The sequence below is a fragment of the Hermetia illucens genome, chromosome 2 (genome assembly GCF_905115235.1).
Source record: "Hermetia illucens chromosome 2, iHerIll2.2.curated.20191125, whole genome shotgun sequence".
Lineage (NCBI taxonomy): Eukaryota > Metazoa > Arthropoda > Insecta > Diptera > Stratiomyidae > Hermetia > Hermetia illucens.
The window spans coordinates 153,464,470-153,486,547 of NC_051850.1; the positions used below are offsets into that span (position 1 = coordinate 153,464,470).

The 22,078-nt window shown below is 40.8% G+C and overlaps 1 protein-coding gene across 7 annotated transcripts in view; it reads right to left on the minus strand.

Annotated features, from left to right (window-relative positions):
* LOC119647496 (serine/threonine-protein kinase NLK) overlaps positions 1 to 22,078 on the minus strand; it is a 361,344-nt gene that overhangs the window by 112,276 nt on the left and 226,990 nt on the right. Inside the window, exon 1 of one of the 7 annotated variants that reach the window (XR_005248887.1) lies at positions 21,372 to 21,606. The exons of the other annotated variants lie outside the window; for them this stretch is intronic. The gene's annotated coding sequence lies outside the window, so the exon portion shown is untranslated. Of the gene's footprint in view, positions 1 to 21,371; positions 21,607 to 22,078 lie in introns of those variants that run through there. 7 annotated transcript variants of the gene reach the window in all.

A 22,078-nucleotide genomic window follows, 5' to 3' on the forward strand; every position in this document is an offset into this window, starting at 1 on the left:
ACGTTGACGTGGACAATCCGTAAATAATGGTCCTCCACGCCGTGAAATGACTACAAAAGGATATTGCATGATTTACATCTTCCTTCTAACCAATGAAACTTACCTCTACTTACCCAGCTGGCGAATCATTATACTCAAGACTTGTGTAGGTATTTGCGGTAGCCACTGTGCTCAGATAGTAACTGGGTTAACTATTGTTAGTTTCCAATTCGTACTTCGATGCATTTTAGTCCCTTGCGGCTTGTTATTAGAATGGTTTCCGTTTTATGATCTGCGATTACTAGCCCGGCTAATTTGAACCAGTCTTGAGTATTCCATATTGTTCGTTGCTGACTCAATCTAGTCGATGTGATTTGCCCCAATAACCACGGTAAAGGCAAAGGGAAGACTTCACCATACAGTGGACCAAATACTGGCCCCTAAAGAACCTCGACTAAGGGACGGTAGTAATTTATACCTTCGCCATTTTCGTATTTTACCTCCTTGTAAGCCAATAGCTAACTACTCCTTCTCTTCGTGTAAGGTCAGGGAGGTTGCCCGTTAACTTGTCGAACTCATTACTCCAGATTCTAATCCCGGTCGACTTAAATATTTGTGTTCTCCCGCTACTGTAGGCTTATCACAAACGAGTCAACAGGAGAGCTCCTTAGGTAGACTGTAGTAATCATGCTGATAACCGACATTTTGATGGACGTTCAATTTATTGAGTTAAAGACATTTGTCACATCTAACGTGATCATTGGCCCATCTCTGACAACGACTGCAGTGTCCACCACCATCTTTATTGCATTAATGGTGGAGCACTTTTCATTAATTAAAATCCCATATCAGATAAGGTTGTTTTGCTTTTAGCTACCCCAACCAATCTGTTGGAATTATTCAACGCCCTTTCCTATCATAATTAGAAGGCAGGGTCTACATAGACGTTTAACAATGGCCCACAAAAACAGACAACTATTTCTAGAAATTAATTTCCCTCTTCCTCAAACTATAGTTCTGCCGGATCTGGAAACGCCCACTTTGTTGTAGTTGAAAAATAAAGAGTTAACCTGACGAATACTCTATGTTAGCTTAATCAATGTTGGCCTAAGGGGGGCGATAAGATTTCCTATTTGCCATTCGTCCGTGTTCTTTGTTAAGTTCTTTAAACCGGGCAGACACCCGAACCTGTTGACTTGAGATTGCCTAAACGGGACATATATACAGTGGAATCCCGATAATTTGTACATTCAATGTGCCGAGCTAGCAATAAGGAAACTAAACAATTACAGCCCGCCCTGTGAGTTGGGGCTTAAAAATACACCCAAGCCTTCCTTGACCGTCATAAGAGGCGACTACTGCTACCGAAACATCAACAACGCTTCGGATAGGGACTGACCTCACCGCAAGGACGTTTGGCTATCGAAAACGGACTATGATTGGTTTCTGAAATGTGCGCACGCTCCTCGACAACGATAGCGAAGGTCCTCAGAATGCTCGCTTTCTCCAACTTAAGCGGGAATTCCAGTGATAAAAACTGGACATTTCGGGCCTAAGTGAAATAAGATGTCGGGACTTTGGAGAGTACTCCTCTCCCTCTTGCAGCAATGTGCTTTTGTACTCTGGAAAGCCAAGTAGTAGCACACGCGAATTCGGTCTCGGGTTGCTTTTGAGGGTTACCGCAAGACGCGCTCTCTTCGCTTGGAACCCCGTTTCTGACAGACTTCTAACTGCTAGATTTCGATCCAAGTTAAGGAGCATCACAATTATATAAAGGCTTCGCAACAACGGAAACTTCTGATTTAGTTTAGAAGAATGCTTTCTATGAGCAATTAAACACGGTTCAGGGGAAGCTTCCTAAAGGTGACATTGTGATCGTGATGGTGAAGCACGGTCTTGGCGACCGCAACGGTAATGACGCGAGGTTCGTAAATTTCTGCAATTTACACGACCTCGCCATTAATAATAATAATAATCGTCCAATCCATATTGGATCAGGACCTTGAAGTGTGTTAGAGCACTTCATTTAAGACCGTAACGGTACACTACAGTACATTGTAGGAGGCAATGTGGTCAGCATCGCGCTCGTCTGCGATTATTAGCCTATTATCGTCTTGTCATTGGTGGCACACTAGTCGAGCGCAGAGCCTGCAACTGACCGGTCCCGTACAAGCAATCAGATCGACCACTTCGCGATAAGCAACAGATTTAGGAGTTATCTTCTGGATGTGCATAACAAGAGACGTGCTAGCATCGACCTCGAAATGAAACATAATCTGATGACCGCTTACGCTCGCTTGCGTATTACATCCGCGACTTCTCGCAAGGTTGGGAGCTGCGACCCCCTAAGTTCAACATCGCCCGCTTGTACGACCCAACTGTCGATCGACAGTGGGAGAGGTATCTTGCTGATCGCACGGCAGATCTACTGAGTAACGCGCCTGAGAATATCGAGGAGCATCGGGGTGCCACCAAAAATGCTCTTTTCTCGGGTGCTGTACAGATCGTCGGCTACGCCCCGAAAGGGATTTATAAGATCTGGCTGACTGCGGAGTCGTTGAAGTGGATCGATGAGCGGGAGGGGCTGAAGACTCTACTGTCCGCTGTGAGTTTGTGTTCAAGCGAGAAGAGACCTTCGGGCCTCGACGTGGTGTTGCGTATCAACGTGGGTGCCGTACTCCATAGTTCGGTAGAGATTTAGGTAATTCTTGCATCCACCAGTATGAATGCTAAGCCATGCACTTTGTATAGACTGGTACCGTTGCGATTGTCCCAGCGGAGCTCTGATTGTGGTCACAAAATCAATCCGTGTCTTAAGAGGACCGTAGGATTAAGTCTCAAGACAGGTACCTACGTTAAACACCGAGGACTTCACTGTCCGCTGTGAGTGTCGACTCCTCATCCACAATGATGATCAACTGAAGAGGTGGAAACAACACTTCACCAGGTACTTAATCGTATTACGAGGTTCCTCATCATGCGTTTGAAATTACTAGTCTCCATAACATGCGAATACGGAATGTTCCTCCAAGCAGAAGAAAAATCATTTCGACCATCAATGCACTCAAACGGAATAAAGTCGCTGAGCTTGACAATTTCCCCCCAGAGTTATTTATCGCCTCACCTGCAGTTACTCTAGATCTGCTACTTCCACTCGTACGAAAATCTGGGAGCCTGAGAGCTTGATTGACAGAGAGCAGACTGGATTCCGCTCCGGATCCTCCTGCATCGACCACATCAATACCCTACGGATTATTTTGGAACAGTACACGGAATTTAGATCTTCGCTGCACTTGCTGGAGTGCTCTACGTAGCAAGGGTAGAGAAACGGAGAAACTAATAGCTATTATCAGAGCGACATATGATGGCGCAAAATGTTGCGTGCTTCACCGAGGTGAAATCCCGGAGGATTTTGAGGTCCAAAGCGGAGTCCGCCAGGGTTGCATCCTGTCAGTGATACTATTCTTTCTTGTTATCGATGACGTTCTTCTTGCTGCCCTGTCCGCAGTACGTGGAGGAATTCAATATACGATGACATTTTTTCTCAAACACCTCATCTACGCTGATGACGTCTGTTTGCTCTCTCACCGGGTCATGGACCTTGGCCAAATGGCTCTGGATTTGGAAAAAGGGGCCAAGTCTGACGGGTCATCGCAGAGCATCGAAAGTGTCGATCAATTTGTATATTTAGCTATCGCGGTTTCTGGCGACGGCGGCACTGAACTAGATGTTGCCCAACGCATTAACAGCGTTAGATCCGCTTTCGTTGCCCTGTCTAAAATCTGGAAATGCAGTTATGTCAGCACTAAGATCAAGTTGAGGCAGTTTTGGTGTACTTTCTGTGTTGCTAAATGGCAGTAGCACCTAGAAAGTGAACTCCGCTGTTACTCAAAACCTCAAAGCTTTCGTCAATACCTGTCTGTGTCGTATCCCCGGAGTACGCTGGCCTGACATTATCTCAAACGAGGAACTTCGTCGTCGCACAGGCTTGGCACTCGTATACGAGGTGATAGGAAGACCGAAGTGGCAATGGATAGGTCGCACATTAAGGAGGGACGACAATTGCATTACGGGCTATACTATCGACTTTCGCAAGATGGCCCATGAGTGGGTCGCCTCAAGGGCACTTGGCGCAGAACAGTAGAGGGCGAGTGCGAGTGTCTCGGGAAGTGGTGGGGAGAGCTGAAGCGCATTTCATCAAATGAGCAGTTGAAATTAAATATGAATAACACCAAAAGGGTCCTAATGAGATAAGCCACACAAAAGACCCTATTGGAATTCTTATAATCAAATGGATATAAATATGGTAAACCGCGAAGATTAAGAAAAAAAACAGATTAAATCTGCGTTTTCTATAAGACCTCGTTTACGGACCAAATTAGGTTAATTTTCCTCATTTCTTCCGAACTGTCTGCTTAATACAAAACGTATCTGATCATTTCAGAAGCAAAACTTATTGCCTCGCTCTGTGAAAGTACCAAATTATAAAAGTTCCACTGTAAATTACCAAAAAATTCACGTTTGCCGTTCAAGTATTTTTCGTCTTTGTTTCTGAGAACAACGAACATTATCATATCAACAGGAATAATTTACATTTTCGTGGGGTTTTTCTTCAATATGATTGAGGCATGTGTATATAGATGTATCTGGATGCACGTCCAGGGTGTATTATCATATTTAATTACATGCAACGCGTGCCACGATTTTCTATACATCTCAATCATTTATTCGGCTCTGATAAGGGAACGTTGACTCTATCCGATGGACAACTCTAGCAATCTTTCATCCATTCAAATGACGCATTTCCAAATGCACCAAAAATCAATGACCATTTTTCGCCGTTACGTAGTGGTGCTTTGTAATAAATTTGAATTTGAACAAAGCAGTTTTCTGTTGGAAATTAATGAATGGACCAGATAGCTGTAAATAGCCTCGAGAAAATTGAAAACATTCCGTGATTCTTTGCAAATTTCCTCCAAATCGAGAACATTTTACGCTCCATTTTGCTAATTACATGCTTTGTTTTCTGCTCTAAGTTTAATGAAAGCGGAATAGGTTTTAAGATTTTGTGAAAATCGCGGTGTCAGGTGAATATAGTTAGTGTTGAAGCGTTTCACGTGTTACTAATTTTAGAGATTTACTCTTCCTTGCAATACAATTTGTGGCCATGACTCTAACACATTCAAATTAATTTAAGGTCGCGGCCGAAATCTTACTCAAATTGGCTCTATCCGTTTTCGATCCGCAACAACCATAACATCAAACAATTACCAATGAGTTTTGCGCTAATTTTAACTCCAACTTTCCCATATACCAATATTTGATCAAAAATCCACACAATATAAATTTGTTCCATCAATCAACTTGTCGAGATTTTATCTTCTCCCTTATGTGAGTGAGATGTATCTCGACCCACCTCCCCAAAATCCCGAACTAATGACTGGTCATTTTTGATTTCAATCTCAGCGAGCAGAGTATCTTCAATCTTAGATCGATCATTCAGTGTTTTCGACTAAACCGAATCAAATTTGAAAACTCCATTATTAAATATTTTCGAGCGCAAGAGAAGTTGGCCAGAGCCTACAGCAAACATAAACTTCCCAAACAATTAAAATTTAGAATCCCCAGGGATCAAGAAGTTTTTATTCGGATTTTTTATTATTATTCAAAATCAGAATGGAGGCGAAGCCATATTTGCAAGATCATTGTGAAGATTAGAGGAATATTCGCAGGCGGCAAACTGCAATTAGTCATTGACGGGCGTCCCTACCGGTATCACATTATTAGGCGGGGCATCATGGGAAATTTCTTAGAATTTATTTCGTCGGCTAAATAATTTCGGTAACGAGATACTGAACCGGAAATGGTAGTTAAATTACTCATGTAGCAAGTGGATAAAGTTGTCCATACAAGTTATATTCCATGGCCTGAATCTATCTATTGTTACTTTAGGGAAATGAGCACAATGATTGCAGGAATTAGTAACAATCTTCACTTTACACATCCTTCAATAATAAGTTTAAAATCTTTTCGCAATAAAAAAGGACTTTCAATCCTAATAAGCAAGAATTGAACCAAATCCAATCCAAATGGCGTTTTCCAGTAACATGTGAATGGTTTGGACTGTAACATTGGCATTTCCGTATAAGAACACCAACGCAGAATAGCATTGGAAGCACCATTGCATCAAGAGGAATTAAATTGATAGAATGAACGTTTTTGATGTGTGATATTAAGAAAAAAGTTTAGGTAGACCACCATTCTTGAACGTGCGACCAAGCCTATGAATTTTTTGTGGGCATTCAACTATGTGCAGTCAATCTTTCATTCAAGATTATGTCGGGTTTATGATGCACCATGGACAAGAATTGATGAAACTTTGCAGTTTTCAAATGGTGATGTATTTGTTCATTCAGAACAAAAAAAAAAAACAGATAAAAATCCAATTAAAAATAGTCCTTAGAGGGAGGACAAAAAAAAAGCGAATTACCATCTTTTTCCTTTCCCATAACCAGGCGGATTCTTCGAATTCGAATGACAGCTAAGAATGAGTTTTCCATTAAAATATTTCCAATTCCAAACAAACAAAAACAAAGGAAAGTTTTATGTTGCTGGAAATTATTGGGAAGGGGTAGTTGAATAAGGTGATCGAGTAAGGACATTTCTTCATAGAAAAGAAACAGGTAAATATGCATAGTACCAATTCGAATGTACGTCATGTTATCTACTGACGGAATTGAAAAGTGCCATAGAGGGTTGGATAAAGTTAAACCCCGAATCGATAGTAATTAACACAGAATTTACCATAGATTATGCTACTCCGTTCATGAAAGATCCTATACAATAAATAAGTCTGCAGCCGGAAATTCTTTGTTTTAGGCTGGTAGTTTTCTTATGTAAGAAAATTCGTACTTATCTCAATAATGTACGAATATGTCAGACTTTTCATACTCATATTCTTTGACAACTTAAGATTAGTATATTTACACGAGGCAACTTTGATCTACAATAACTTTGCTAATAATGGTAGAATGGCGGAATGCCCGCTTCTGTGCGACAATTTACTTTTGCCCTTCCCCGACAATCATTTACATCAACTATTTAAAATTTTAAAAATCAATTATTTCATTATTTTATTTATCAAAACCTATCACCTGTTACCTCCCCCTAAAAATTCTAAAACTCATTTACATATTTATTTGCCAATTTGATGTATAGTAACAATGTTCGAATATTGTATGATAACGGAGATATAAGCGTTTAAAGTTTTTCCCAAGATTCCTCCAATAATCAGCAATTTTCCTGGCACTCAGACCCCCAACCATTATACCATTTTCAAGCTCAGATCCTCCCCCAATGGTAGTGATCACGAATTAAGCTCCTTTTTGCGAAATTCTCAATATTAACGGAGATATAAGCGTGAGATGAACGAAATCGCGGAACTGGGTGATTAGAGGGACAGGTAATGAGGTGGACCAGGAGACTTCAATTTGTAAGTGAGTCTCTGACGGTGAAGCTGCGTCTTCAGAGCGATTAACGCAAATCGTAAATTAGAGAAGCAAGAGTTTGTGCTGTAGAAATGCATTTCGTTTTCATTTTGACTGCCTGTGATGCAACTTGGTGCATCCGTTCTGGTTTTTCCCGTAATGGAAAGAGCATCTGAATTTTGTTTGCTGTGCTCCTCCGTGCCCAGGATAATCCGCCCTAGGCTCCGTTCAAAACCAGGATACGTACGTGCTCGACAGAATCGTCTCTTCAATTCTTAAATAACCCAAACGGCGTATTTACTTTTCGCAGCCACAAGTAGTGCGAACTAAGTACTTGCGCATTAATCTCAGAAGAAATCACAGTAACGAAAGGACTCGCAATGAACAGTTTAGTCCTTTTAACTCTATGCAACTGTGTTGCTAGCTAAACTGCGTCGTGTCCGTCAAGATCCGGTATTACACACGTTGTCCTGACAGTGAAAATTGATTTTTTGAATGTGTTTTGCGCTGAATTCACATTTTTAAGGAATTCCATAAAGAAATGCCAAATCAAAGAAGAAGAAAAAAATATTGAAAGACCCTTCGAGAGTGTAACCAGAACAATTAACAAATTGAAGTGTTTTCATGTGATATTTATCATAGTCAACAGAAAAGTCCAAAAGTAACGATAGGAAATTTTGGGGTAATATTTTCGTTATAAAAGGACAACTTTTGCTATTCGTTTTTTTATTGTATGTAGAATTTGAAGGGAATGCTTGATTTATTTTTTTTAGCAAAATTTTGATTGGATTTTATTTTATCCGATTATTGAGCATGTTTTCTTCCTTTGTTTTAGTATCGCATATTGGAAAATTATGGGAAAAAAGTGTGATCACACAGAGTTCTGGGTGAGGTATTTTGTGTTTTCTTTTATTCATTTATCTTTTTCTTTTAATAGGAGTATTTTCTTTTATTTTATTTATTTTCATTTCATTTCAGTTTATTTTTCATCTATATTTTATTTGGTTCTTTTATTTTATTTTTTAAATCGAATTGCATGACTCTTTATTTATTTATTGGAGCAATATAATGTTGACTATGAATTTTAACTAATTCTGTCCTCAATTTGAGGACTCCTCTCTTCCCTTCTCCTCCTTAACCCCGTAGAAATTGTTTAAGGGACATCCTCCAATATCATGGCCTGAAGATGTTAAGGCAGGCACCTCACAATGCAATTCGAAATGCAGGAGAAGTATTAATCGAGGATGTGGTCCGTCATGGTTCCTTCTTTTCGATACGGCCCTCCTGTCCGGAGTTTTACCATTCCATGCCGTCTATTTTTCGTATTTCATTTCCAGATTTAGCTCGCATGGTGTTAATTTCGATAGGTGCATGTGAATCCCCATGTTAGAGCATTTTCAGGATCCTATGCAAACCCACGTACCGGAAAAAATACGTGAATTTTTGTGAAATGACACGTGGGGGACTGAGGAGTTCAAAGAACCCCTGTCCCACATTCAGAGCCTGACTAACATAGAGCCATGCACCCATGTGTCGACGGAGCACTTCGATGAAGTTAAAAAATTTGCAGGCGGACCTTCACGGTCAATTTCGTTTTTGGGATTGCTCTTCCCTCTTGGAGGCACTAAGAATGGTCTTGTGACCAGCGCAATTTCTTTTGCCATGACGGAATTTCCAAAGTGTAGTAATATTACTATCTTTATTTGAGTAGAGCTACCATATTTTTCAAGTGGGGTTTTATTAATGCGTACTGTCCTTAAATCTCCAATTTCTAATCTCCACACTCCTCTCCCTTACGCTTAACATCCGACATAACTACAACTACTAATCAAATCTTTTGGCATGGCCGAAAAGTAAAACTAAACGGAACATCTCCAACCAGGCACAGGCAGTAACGAGCGAAAAATTGCTGGAGATTTTCGCCATAGTAGCAAAGCAGATAACTATATACCATATATAGCCCTAAACCTGGCTATTGAATTAAAGTCGAACATATTTGTGGAGTTGTTCGGTGCATACTTGGTGGATAGCGTCCTTCTTCCGGAAGGGAAAGCACTAGAAGTCGGTGGAGAGCATTCAAGCTCAAGTTATAAGGTTCCTGAGAGGCATTCCAATTGAGGAGTTTCAGGGTGCTTTCCAGGCGTGCCAGATTCGTCTGCGCAAGTGTATCGTTGCAGAAGGAGACTATTTTGAAGAATTTTAACCGTCTGTCAATACGCATTACTTTTTTGATCCATCCTGCATTGGCTAAAACTGATTAAACTTCTAAGGAACAATCGTCATTCAGATCCATATAAGATTTGGGCATTAATTGGAAAATCCGGGGGCGAACGATACATTAATGTAATTGTTGAGAATCTAAGAAATTTGGCTCCTATAGAATTACATCAACTACCAACGCCATCGTATTTGTTACTGGAAAATTTTATTGCCAACAAGTATAGAACTGTAGATTACCCTTCAACTCGACTAATTGAAATCTTAAAAGGAGATCTTTGGCGATGATAAAAGCATCGTTATTTGACTTATCAACAAGACTTCAATGCCACGTAAAACAACGGTTGTCTCCGGTGATATCTCAAAGGATTTTTCGATGAGCCCACTGCTATTGAATATTACGTGCTATGAAGCCCCTAATTCTTCGATTACTGAGAAAACCATAGCAATGAGTTACGATCCTTCAGTTGCATTTATTCGGCAAATCACTGCTATAAAGAATATTGTACTGCAACTTGTTAGCACTGAAGAAGGGAACAAGTGGTTCCGGAAATATCGGTAATTGAAAGAATAAATATCTACACCAGCGAAAAAGAAACAACAAGTTTATTATTTAAAATAATTAATTGTTGGAAACACCGCATAATTAACTCAGATCCTTGGTTTTGTCAAATGCATAAATTATTATAATAAAATGAGGTCACTCATAGGACATGTATGCGTGTTATCTAGGAACATCAAGAGCTTTACATATACAAAGATTAATAAATTTGGTTCGAATCAGATCATTACCAACAAAGTTTTAGTATCCATTTTTGACTGCTTGTTTTAATAATAAAATCACAATAAAACTCCAGGTCTATTTAATTATTGTAGATCGCGGGCATGCTGGCACCTCCAAAACAGAAGTGTAATTCAAAGCCGAACGATGAAGGAAAAAAAAAATAAAAGAGAATCTGTTTGATCTGTTGCTCTTTTAAGAATGTTACGACTTGTATAAATTTCCTTATCCGAAGGCGCCGATTATTTTCCCCACATTCAATCCGCTTACGTCTTCCAACACTTCTCTTCGGTCTCCACACGCTCAATAAGATACAACTTCGCATACTCCTCGAGCAACTTAGGATAATCGCGTAAGACTTTTGCTGATCCTTAAGGAAACAGAGTTTCTGATGAACAACCTGATGAGGCCAACAGGATTACTACCAGTAACAGCGATTTAGCCGGAAATCACTTTGCATATAACGGGGCGCTCCGCAACTAGTTAGCGAATCAATGAACCCAAAAAATGAAATCTGGGACAGTAGTATTCGCTCTGTCCCGCTTTATGTGGTGCTATGGTGTGAAATTGATAGACCAGTAGCTCACATCCTCGAAACGTTACAAAAGACTTGCTTTGGACAGCATAGTCATGTAATCTGGTCTAATAACTCGTTCAATCAAATTGACCTGAAACTCAGAGTGGATAGAAAGGGATCCGAACAATGTTTAGGACAGCGAAATTTTGACCAACTAACTAATTTCCGCCTCCGCACTTTTTCACCTCCATTTCTTTGCTCCTCTCGAATTCTAGTTTGGCCACCTCTTCTGGGCATTCTTGCTCTCCTCCCATATTTCTCTTCTCTTTTCCTCTCCGCCCCTATAAATCGTTCGACTCAACCTGAACGAATGCGGAGTATGACAAAAGTGAAATGAAAGCATTTCAGTAGAATGGTATTGATATTTGGCCACCAACGCTTTCCAAGAATATATGTTCCATTCCGCCGTTGGGAAACGCCGTCGCCGGGTACTCGAGGAGAGCGATGAGACCCGACTCTGCAAGCGATCAATTAAAGTGGCACTTGCCATGAAGTCTCACTGGAGATTATCTGATACTATGGGGGCCATAATGGCCCTCTAAGAACATAAGTTTTAAGGGAATTCCTGGAAGATGTACTCTTAGCTCCGTTATTTGTGGTTGGCACCAATATCGTAGACAGAGCTCCTTGTGGGCTCTAGCGAAGAGTTGCGCTGTACAACTCCAGGGCCATAGCTTTTATTTAAGTCAGAGTTATAAGATACGTCTCGCATCCAGTGATATGAATGCCGAAGTTGTACCAGTACCCCGGTCTTAGTCACGATAGACTAGAACCATGAGGATAGGCCTACGCGGCAGTTACTCACGTTAAAACTCCAGGACCTTCATACCACATATGCTTTTATCAAACAAATTGTCAGTTGCAAAAGGATACGATTACGGAACAGTAAAGGAGGCAACTGATTCTTGATGAAGTATTTGTGTCTGCCTAGATTATGAAGAAACATCCGGAAAGATGATTGAACGGATAATTGCAGCAACCTCAAAGGGTAACAACGCCCAGGGGACAAAAACGACAGATGGCAGAAGTTCACAGCAACTTTGAGGTCTTTTGACACTCCATCCTAATCATAACTCAAAGAATCTGTGCTAATAGACTGAACTGACAAACAGAAGCTCCTTTTTTTTTGCAAAAAATTGGTCACAGGCTTAGTTAGGCTTCTCCAACTAAACTAAAAGAATTAACACAATTTATCCCTTCTATTTGAGCTGGTATTGGTAAAAACACGTAATAAATGTTCAGAAGTTATTCGTCGAATTTAACTTGAGTTCATAACATTGGTAAAATCTCGTTTGACTTAGTCATCGATAAAAGATACTTGCGAGTCGTTCAATTCTGCAGGAGAGGCGGATTCAATATTTCGAGGAGAAACGGGGCGGTAAAGCTGCGTGGATACCCAGCATACTAACATAGTCCATCATTTGTTTGCAATTGAAGTTGAAGAAAAAGTTCTTGAGCCGGCATCTAACCTTCACTACCAAACTAGGCAATACCTATAATCCGAAGCGAAAGGGCAACTACCAAAGGCTTCCACTTGGCCAGAAGCTATGAAATCCTGGATTGGTAGATAATAGTCGTCCGAGTGGACTGACGGCTTTGCTTCGACGAGCACTTCCGCCGAACTAATCTGAATGACACTGACATAAAGTTTGAGTCCGATTCCAGTCAAAACGAATATTTGAATCCCATTTGAAAAGCTCTAAGTCAGTGCTTTGTCTTCCAGCAAACAACACCCAATAGTTGAAGTCAGCAATTTACTGTCAAAAGGATTAGAACGTTTTCAGTACAATAGATGAGCCAATATGTCATGTTGCAAATCACGTTCATCCAAAATCTTACTGGAATTTAATACAGAAATGAAACGAGTACGGATTGGAACCATACGTATTATGATGATCAATATCTCTCATGTCAGATTTAATTGTACACTTGTAGAACAATTAGATATTCAAATCGAATATTTTAAAAATCCGCTTTCTTGACCGTTATTGCTATTATTGAACCCTGCGATCCATGTCTGATTTTGAAACGATGCAAACAAACAATAGATAACTCAACCACGGGTTGACGGATTGAATAAGTTTTCGGTCCCTCCTCACAATCTCTCGGCGAGGAGGTTTGCTACCAGCATAAAGCCAAGCAAAACGGCCCGGGATAACTTCATTACGAATTTCCATGGAACCCAGTTGTATACCAAGAAGTTTTTTTTCTGCCATTGTCACAGTTCGTGATATCGATTCGAAAGGTGTTATTGTTAATCCGAGGGGAATTAATGTCAATATCAAGACGTCGAGGGTATGATTTAGTAGAAAATGCACTCTTCGACTTGTGTATGGGCTTTCAAATACACGACAGAACTGGGTCAAAGATTAATACAATGCAAATAACGCTTCCACACGTTTTACGGATTTTATTTGAATGCTAAAACGTGAATTTGGCAGATAAAGGACAGGAGAACATTAAGCAAACCATGAACGATATGGTGAGAGAAAAATGCTATCAGTGCCTTGGAAAATGTTTCATTGTAAAGTGCCTTGAGGCTTTTTTGATATGACTTCTATCTAAATGTAATGGTACGGGCTCTATCTTTAGTGGCTTGGTCTATCTGGAGTAAGTCATTTGTCAGTGATGAAGCTTGTAATTTATCACTTTTTTGCATGATACCTGTGTTATAATATAGTTAAGGATTATATCTTCCTTGATTGTTTGGAGAAAGTCTAGACGTTTTCAGGAAAGCTTCAATTATAATATAATGCTGAAGCATAAAATTATACAATTGCCATCAGGACTTGATGATCAACACAAACTTAATTGCACGCTCGTTTCATATCAGTTGAATTCACGTTTTACCTCTTTTGGTCGACATTGCGAAATTTTAACATACGTACTAGATATGTGCTAACTACATACTCCAACAACCTCATAAACATAGCAAACTGACACTGATCCAAGCCACATTCAATGTGATAAATATTCTATGGCAATCATAACCAGTTTCGGAATGTTATCTGAAATGTCGATGTATGGCTATGACCAGGATTTTCTCTTACAAAAAAAAAAAGATACTTTATATAATGTCCTCCTCGTTGTTGGGCTTATTTATAGTACGAAGTGACGACAATGAATGGAGCCCATTAAAATTGGTTCGCAAGTCACGACATAGGTGAACTGAGGATCTTCTTGAGGGTCATATCAACTGTTTCGCTGCCGGCATTGTGTTAAGCAATTGAGCAAATAGTTATATGTATGTGCAAATGCACTTATTTTTGTAGGTTTTTGCAGAAAAGCTATACTAGGAAGTACTATCATGTGAGTTGGCTTAATTCATTTGCATAATATCAATAAGGCGGAATCGGTACATGGGAACGTGATCATAATTGCAAAAGAGAGAGAGAAGCCATTTGCCAGCATTCAAATTTAAAAATAATGTTGATTTACTAGCTGAATGAATGTCTTTTGATAGCGGTAACTTTGAATGTAATTTCCCTTATAACGAGTTTAAATAAGAATCAATTAATATTCCCAGTTTTGAACTATCCAATCTTAAAGTATAGTCAAAGCTTCCTTCAAATTTTTCAAATCTTTTTGCGAAATAAACAAAAGGAATCAAATCAAAAAAGTATTTGACTTATTGTTCAGTACCGCGGTGTCTTTGCAAGTGATATCCGCCTATGTTACGGCAATAGGACTTCCCATTTGACTTAAAAGAAGAAGGTGAAAAAACGGAGGACCCTTCCTTATACGATAGAGACTATACGTAACATCACTGCGCAGAGATTATCTTTTATGTGGTAACCCCGAGTTATCAGACAGAAAAAGCATTGGCGAAAAGCAACCTCAATTCGAAGATGGTATGTAAATAACCAAATTTCAAATAAATTCAAATGTTCGTTCCAGGTTTCCAAGGAAAAATGCCATTCTACTATCACCTGTGATCGACTATCCACTGGCCCCCCGCCTGCCACGTTTACAGACTTTTGCAAATCTGAAAACATCTTCCACAAAAAACCCTTACCGAGGCATCTTCGTCTGAGCTCGGTGGACGCCAGCCAGCTCCATATGAAGTGCAGCGCCATTTAAAGAGTAGTATTCCGTTAAAAGCCTTATTCGAGAGTCCACCAGGTTCTTTCCCAAAGATTTCTACATTCGGCTGCGTGAATCCTTGCCATTTCACCCTTCACAGTAGATTTGACAGTGAACAACCTAATCGCTGCTTCTGATCACACCATTGTAGGTAGATGTAGCCCTTGGCGGGCCTGATTGTCAGCTTCCTCCAAATTAACTGACTTGATGTGTTGTTGCTGATAACGTTGGCCAACTCTCAGAACAGTTCGAATGTTGCCACCCCCCAATTTTTGTCGCAAACATTCTTCTGCTGCTAACAAAATGACATCTCGGTCTGGACTAAGTTGTCATTTTGCGGAGAGATCGATGAATTTTCCGAGAACACCCCTGAGCCCGAATCATCTTTCATGACTGCCCTCATTTGTTGGCCATTCTTCCATCTACGTCATTACGACTGAGTATGTCTTCTTAAAGACAAATTTGGAAATTTTATGATCAATAGATCATCAGAGCCACCTGATGTTCGCAAAGGCCACGAGATGAGGCATGACCGCATGATTGGCTGCCTTTCCACATGCCGATAGTATCAAGATGGATAGCGTGTAACGTTCACAGGCGTTCACAATGAGTCCGTTACGGTGCACCAACTGTAGGTTATCCGCAAAGTTGCATTCAAGCGGTCTTTTACTGTGTCCGCAAACTTGCCGATAATTATAACGATAGTTCGCAATGCTTGAGCAAAGACCCCTGTGTTACCCCGAAGTCATAAGAATGTGTCCATTACAAGGAGCAACAACAGAAGAGAGGGAACCCTTCTCTGCGGGCTGCCTCAATAGACTTATGTCCGAACAATTTGTGGATTTTCCTCTATTCCAGCATGTGAGGAATCCAACTGATTTACACGGGATCGATTCCATGCTATTTGCGCCGTCACAAATCGCCGCAAACCATGTTCGTGAATACACCTAATCGTAGATATTGCCTCCTAAATTTACGCAATAAGCTCACCGACTACTCTCTGTGTGGATGTGTCTGATCTAGCAGTCTTTCGAGCCCTCTTAGTAGAATGAAGGTTAGACTAATCAGTTGGAAGCTTTTTGCGTCCATGTAGGTAGATTTCACTGATTTGAAAGCAAATATCACCTTCACATCATGAAATTTAAGCGTGTGCTAGGAACATTTCCGGAATATATTCCGGATATATAGAACTAGTGCATCCATTCCTTCTATTACTAGAGCGGAAATGATGCCAGGCGGACCCGCAGACTTGTATTTATGGAGGGCCCATTTTACTAGCATGCCAAAGTGCAATCTCTCTGTTGAGGGCTGCATGCTGCTGAATCTGTAAATAAATGGTTTACCGATTCTTTATCGCTTTCTGTGTACCTTCCACTCTATAAATGTGGGTTTTTACGCTGCTAACTACGATCATTGACAAGAATGCGTTTCAACTTCGAGGCACAGCACACGCAAATTAGTCTCTTTGCGAAGGCAACTTCACTAGAAGCGGTTCCACCCAACAGCTGAATCAGATTTAACAGCTCGGTTAGGGCGTGTCCTTGTCATTCTCCTCTGTTTTGCTAAGGAATACCATCGTATTGCTTTTCAAGGAAATGCAACTTCTACAAAATCGATCCATGATCCGTGGACCTATATGGAATCCGATCTCGGAATGCCAAGATTAGGTAGATTCGATGTTCCAATCACCAAAAACTCAAAGCACTCTTTGAATTGGGTGCTCCAAGCAACTTTCCGATATTTATGACCAAATCCCAAAGGACATTTTTCATTGTCAGGTGGAGTCAAAAGCAGTGTCAAATGAGGCATTCCGTTCGTTCCGTTGTGAGTTGTTCGGTTTGTCGCTTCGGCTCTCTAAATTATTCCGTGGGTTCTAAAGCATGTTTCGGTGCAAGTCTCGATACTACTGGCATACGAATTAACAAAAGTGTCAAGGATTCGATTCACCGCATCTATTTGGTTAGGGAACCGGCATACACTCGCGTATCGGCAAGTACTTGGAAGAACCTTAATGTTTCCAATTTTCTGTTTCAAAATAAGGTATAGATGTGCCCTCCTGATTAACAATATGATAAATTAATCATATGCCGCTGCTAATGAACTGCTCTCTTAGCCAAACTTTCCAAATGCCTTCTTTTCACGCATTAGACCATCAGAAAATTCCCAACTTCCTGCCCATTCTGATGCAGCAGAAAATCTGATGATTCACATCTACCTGTCCCCTCATCTACGTTAGAACAAACCAAATAGAAATCATTTCAAAACATTCTGTGTCGTCTTTACATAAACTTTTATCTCCAAAATATCTTATCGAAAACACCCTTAACACCCATATTCGATAAATTACTTGCAACACAACCCTTCCTGTCCGTTAACGTCTTCACATCCCAAACCATCTCCGGCCTCTTATATTTCGTTTCCCGCTATCGCCCGACCATAAATTCAACCCAAATGAACTCTCTAACATTAAATCTTTTCGCGCGAACAGTCTAGAAATGCGCTGCATCAATCACTACCTTCCTGGACGAACGAGCTGGAAGTTTCCTTAGATCACATTAACTCCAGGTCTATCTCCATCTTTTCTACCCCAACTAAATTGTTGGACCACCCAGTCTATATACAGAAGAAGCAAATTCAGCATCAAATCTCATTTTAAGCCTTTCGGGTAGGGACGACGTAGGTAAGTGGTATTGGTGTATCGGTATGCCGATGTTGCCTAGATGGTTTTCTTATTTCTTCATCTTATCCTAGCAGGAAACAGATGCATCCGAAAAACTGATCTAGGATGCATCTACTTATTTCCTCCTTACAAGTTGCAAGTGTTTGTTTCCACCAAACTTCACATAGGAATATTGAAGCATCATTTGCTTAGTGATTCCATTAAGATCCATTACCATTGATCCGAAATGAATCTTTACGGAAGCTCTGTCTTTGGTTCTAGCTGAGATGTGTGAAACTGTGCAATATCTATTATTATGACAAATACTGCCACGAGCTCGCCACTACGTGGGCGCACACCAATGCACTGCATCATATGCACGGCACTAACAACAGCTCTTATGCGCGGAATTTGCCCCACGCAACTCTCGGCGCGGTCAAACGAGTGCAAGACTTTTCCGTCTGCATAAAGTTTTTAATAATGTGCTGGGAGCTGAATCTCTTGTGTATAGTCTTTGATAGTATCATAGTAATAATGTTATTCTAGACTGCCAGTTGGCCAGCCAATAAGGTCACTCGGGTGAACCACCACCAGACCTAAAAAACGGGCATCTTGTGCGAGATTAATCGCAAGTCGCATCCCAAATAAAGTTAAGCAGTTCATTTCCTCTCCTTATATAAACTCAGCTGGAATCTCACAAGGCGCCGTCCTCTGAGCAAATCTCTGCTCACTTTTTATGGTGGATACCCGAAACCCGTCCCATATCCAACTCAAACAAGATCCTGCAATATGCCGATGACTTCATCATTTACACCACGATAAAGAATATTAGACGAACCTTAACACCACTTCACCAAGTGGAAACTGGCTCCCAACCCGCGGAAGTGCCAAATACTCAAAAACCCGCAAAGTTTTCAAAAGAGGCAGCAAGCATCAATTTTCTACCCGAAGATACTCCTGCCCACCCTGTCTGTGTCAATGGCATCAATAAAGAGGAATAAAAAGGATGCCCTCTCTTTGTTGAAATCGAACCCCAATCAAATTACCCAACGTGGTGTTGGATTTGATCTACCGAATCTGTTGGGCAGCATGCTCAGCATACTTATGACAATCGATTTCTTCGTTTCTGGTTAGAATACCATCTTGAGCCAGTTAAAATGTTACACAAACTGACAACTCGTAAGCTACCACGCCAACTCTAGTGTTTTCTCTAGCAGTGGTAGAAGTACACCAAGTGGTTCATCAACTTGTGCTCAAGGTATGGGACAGCAAATCAATGCCTGACAATTGGCAACGAGGCATTATCTGTCTCACACATAAAAAGGGAGATATCACACAGTGCAGAATTTAGAGAGGTATCACGTTGCTGAGTACCATCTATAAGATATTTTCCGCTATCTTGCTAGACCGAATAGCCCCATATGTCCAGAACATCATTGGCCCATACCAAAGAGGCTTCACTCCAGGCAAATCAGCAACAGATCAGATTTTCTCTGTGCGGAAAGCGATGGAAAAACTGTTAGAATATGGACAATAGTTCCACCATCTATTCATCGACTTTAAAGCCGCCTATGATAGCATAGCCAGGATAAAACTGTACACGGTCAGTTCGGTATCCCCACCAAACTAATAAGACTGACTAAGTTGACCCTGACCAATGTGCGAGGCCAGATAAAAGCAGCAGGATCACTCTCAAGACTATTCGACATCAACAACGGCGACATCAGCAACGACAAGGGGATGCCCTATCATGCGTCCTCTTTAACCTGACCCTCGAGAAAGTGATCCGTGATGCTGATGTAAATGCAAGAGGTACGATCCTCCTTAAGTTCACCCAACTACTGGCCTATGCTGACGATATCGGCATCATGGGAAGAACCACCCGAGACGTACAAACTGCCTTCATCCAGATCGAGCAGGCGGCTATTGGCGCGAGATCTTGGGCTGCACATCAATGAAGGCAAGACAAAATATATGGTGGCAATGTCGGCACCGAAGCCCAACCAACCAACAACATCAAACCGCACTGGTCAAACAGGAAGAATAAGGATAGGAGAATAAAACTTTGAGACCGTTGACAATTTCTCCTATCTAGGGTCGAAAATCACAACCGATAACAGCTACGATGATGAAATCCGCGCACGGTTGTTGTCAGCCAACAGAGCCTATTTCAGCTTACAAAGACTGTTCCGATAGAAACGTCTCACCATAGGGTCAAAGCTCTTACTGTACAAGACTATGATCTTGCCAGTCCTCATGTATTCCTCGGAAACTTGGGTTCTTAGCAAGAAAAATTGCGAACTCTTGGCCGCGTTCGAGAGAAGAATCCTCCGAAGAATTTTTGGCCCCCTACATGAGGATGGACGATCCGTAGCCTACACAATGACGAAATCTATAAGCGATACCATGACCGTCCGGTTGTGGATAAAATCCGGCTCAATAGGTTACGGTGGGCGGATCACTTAATCCGTATGGATGAGGATGATCCCACCTGGAAAGTCTATAAGGGAATTAGCTATGGTAGACAAAGAAGACGAGGCAGACTCTGCCTAAGATGGAGCGATGGCGTAGGCCAGGACGCTAGAGAGCTTTTAGGGGTATCGAATTGGTGGACTTCGATAGAAGTACTTCGAAAATGTTCTGTAACCTCAGAGATGAAATCTAGTTCTACGGGATTTCCGACAGCTTGTATGGTATTTGATGAATCACGTCCTACGTTCTAGATAACGCATTATACAAAAATGGATCTTTATGGTTTGGAGCGATGAATATCGTAACACCAGACCTTAGGGACAAAATCTAAGCCCACATCACTTTCCCAAAAAGCTTTCTTGGGACTGACGTGGGAATTCTTGTAAAAGAACTCCAAAGAGTGATTCAAAGTAGGACCAAAACCAGCATAGGAATTACAAGTCCTTTATAATACTACTTACTAAATCCCCCTCAACTGAACAAAAACTGAGAATTAATCAATGTTCCATCATCCGAGCTATCACTGCAAAAAAAAAACATCCACTTCACCATCAGAAGCTATAAACCGGACATTCTACAGACAACTTATGCCGAAGATCCCCTTCCTTTGTATCTGCCTAAATCAATTTGAATCACCGTCATCACTCTGACCGACTCGGCTCGATCACAGCATTCCCAACCGATTATTTTGCTCGCGTGTTATATTTTCATTGTATACGTTGGACGTCTTCTCTTTTTAGGAAGCAATGTCTAAAATATCTCGTCTTTTTACGAGAACTGACGACGGGATGCCTAAATGCTTTGCATTTTTAAGATACTTCCGAGCATGACGGATAATGCAACTCGACAATTAGCTTCCCAGCGAGAAAACCAACTATTGAGGATGTGGTAATGGGGACTGTTGTGATTATGAATTAATGTGTTAAGCGTGTTTGGTTCATCATCCTATAAAGGAGTAGTGAGTTCACCTGCATTGAGTTGGTGCATAAATTCTTACTGGTGTCGCGTGATTCTGAACAGTCTTCAGTGTGCTTCCTTAGAATTTGGTAACAAACAGTTCTTCCTAAGAAAACGTATGTTCTATTCATCGGAAATTTATTCAAGGGTTGCACACAGTTCTTATTGAGAACACTACAATTTGAGGTTAATTGACTTTATCCTAATTTCCTGGTAGTCACATCCACGACACATAACAACTCAACACATAAATGCACTTCGCGTAAATTGTTGGCAAAATGCCAGAGAAATCATCACCAAAGACAAGTGGACAACGGCAATCTCTGACGAGATGGCAATCTGCAGTGCGTAAGAAGAATGTCCCTTCAGAATAAAACCAGGCTCTCGGAGTGAACGAATGCCACAAACGCCGGCTGGCCAGAACCACCATCCTCTGGGCACGTCAGCATGGTGGCGGTTTATTTAAAACAACCAGGTCGCCGACGTCAATTGAGCGCATCATGATTGCATTAAACTGCATTAATAGCATCTCGAATTCGAGAGCAATGTCAATTAGTGGTAATTAAATGGATATTATGACCTATCACGTTGACAACGATTGGGTTCTAATGTTTTAGTTAATGAGCACATAAATGGTTATATAATCATAATAGTTGCAATTATATACTTAGACAGTTTCAGAAGAAGAGATAATGAATTGACGGTTGGCAAGGTATCCACCGTTTAGAATTCTTTTATCACTTTCCTGGAAGCTTTTTCATGTCAACCAATTAAGGAGGTGGACGTATAATTCTAAAGTAATACTAAAAATCAGGGAAAAAGTATTAATTATGGAAATTTGAAACATTGTCCTTGTTGTTTTTACA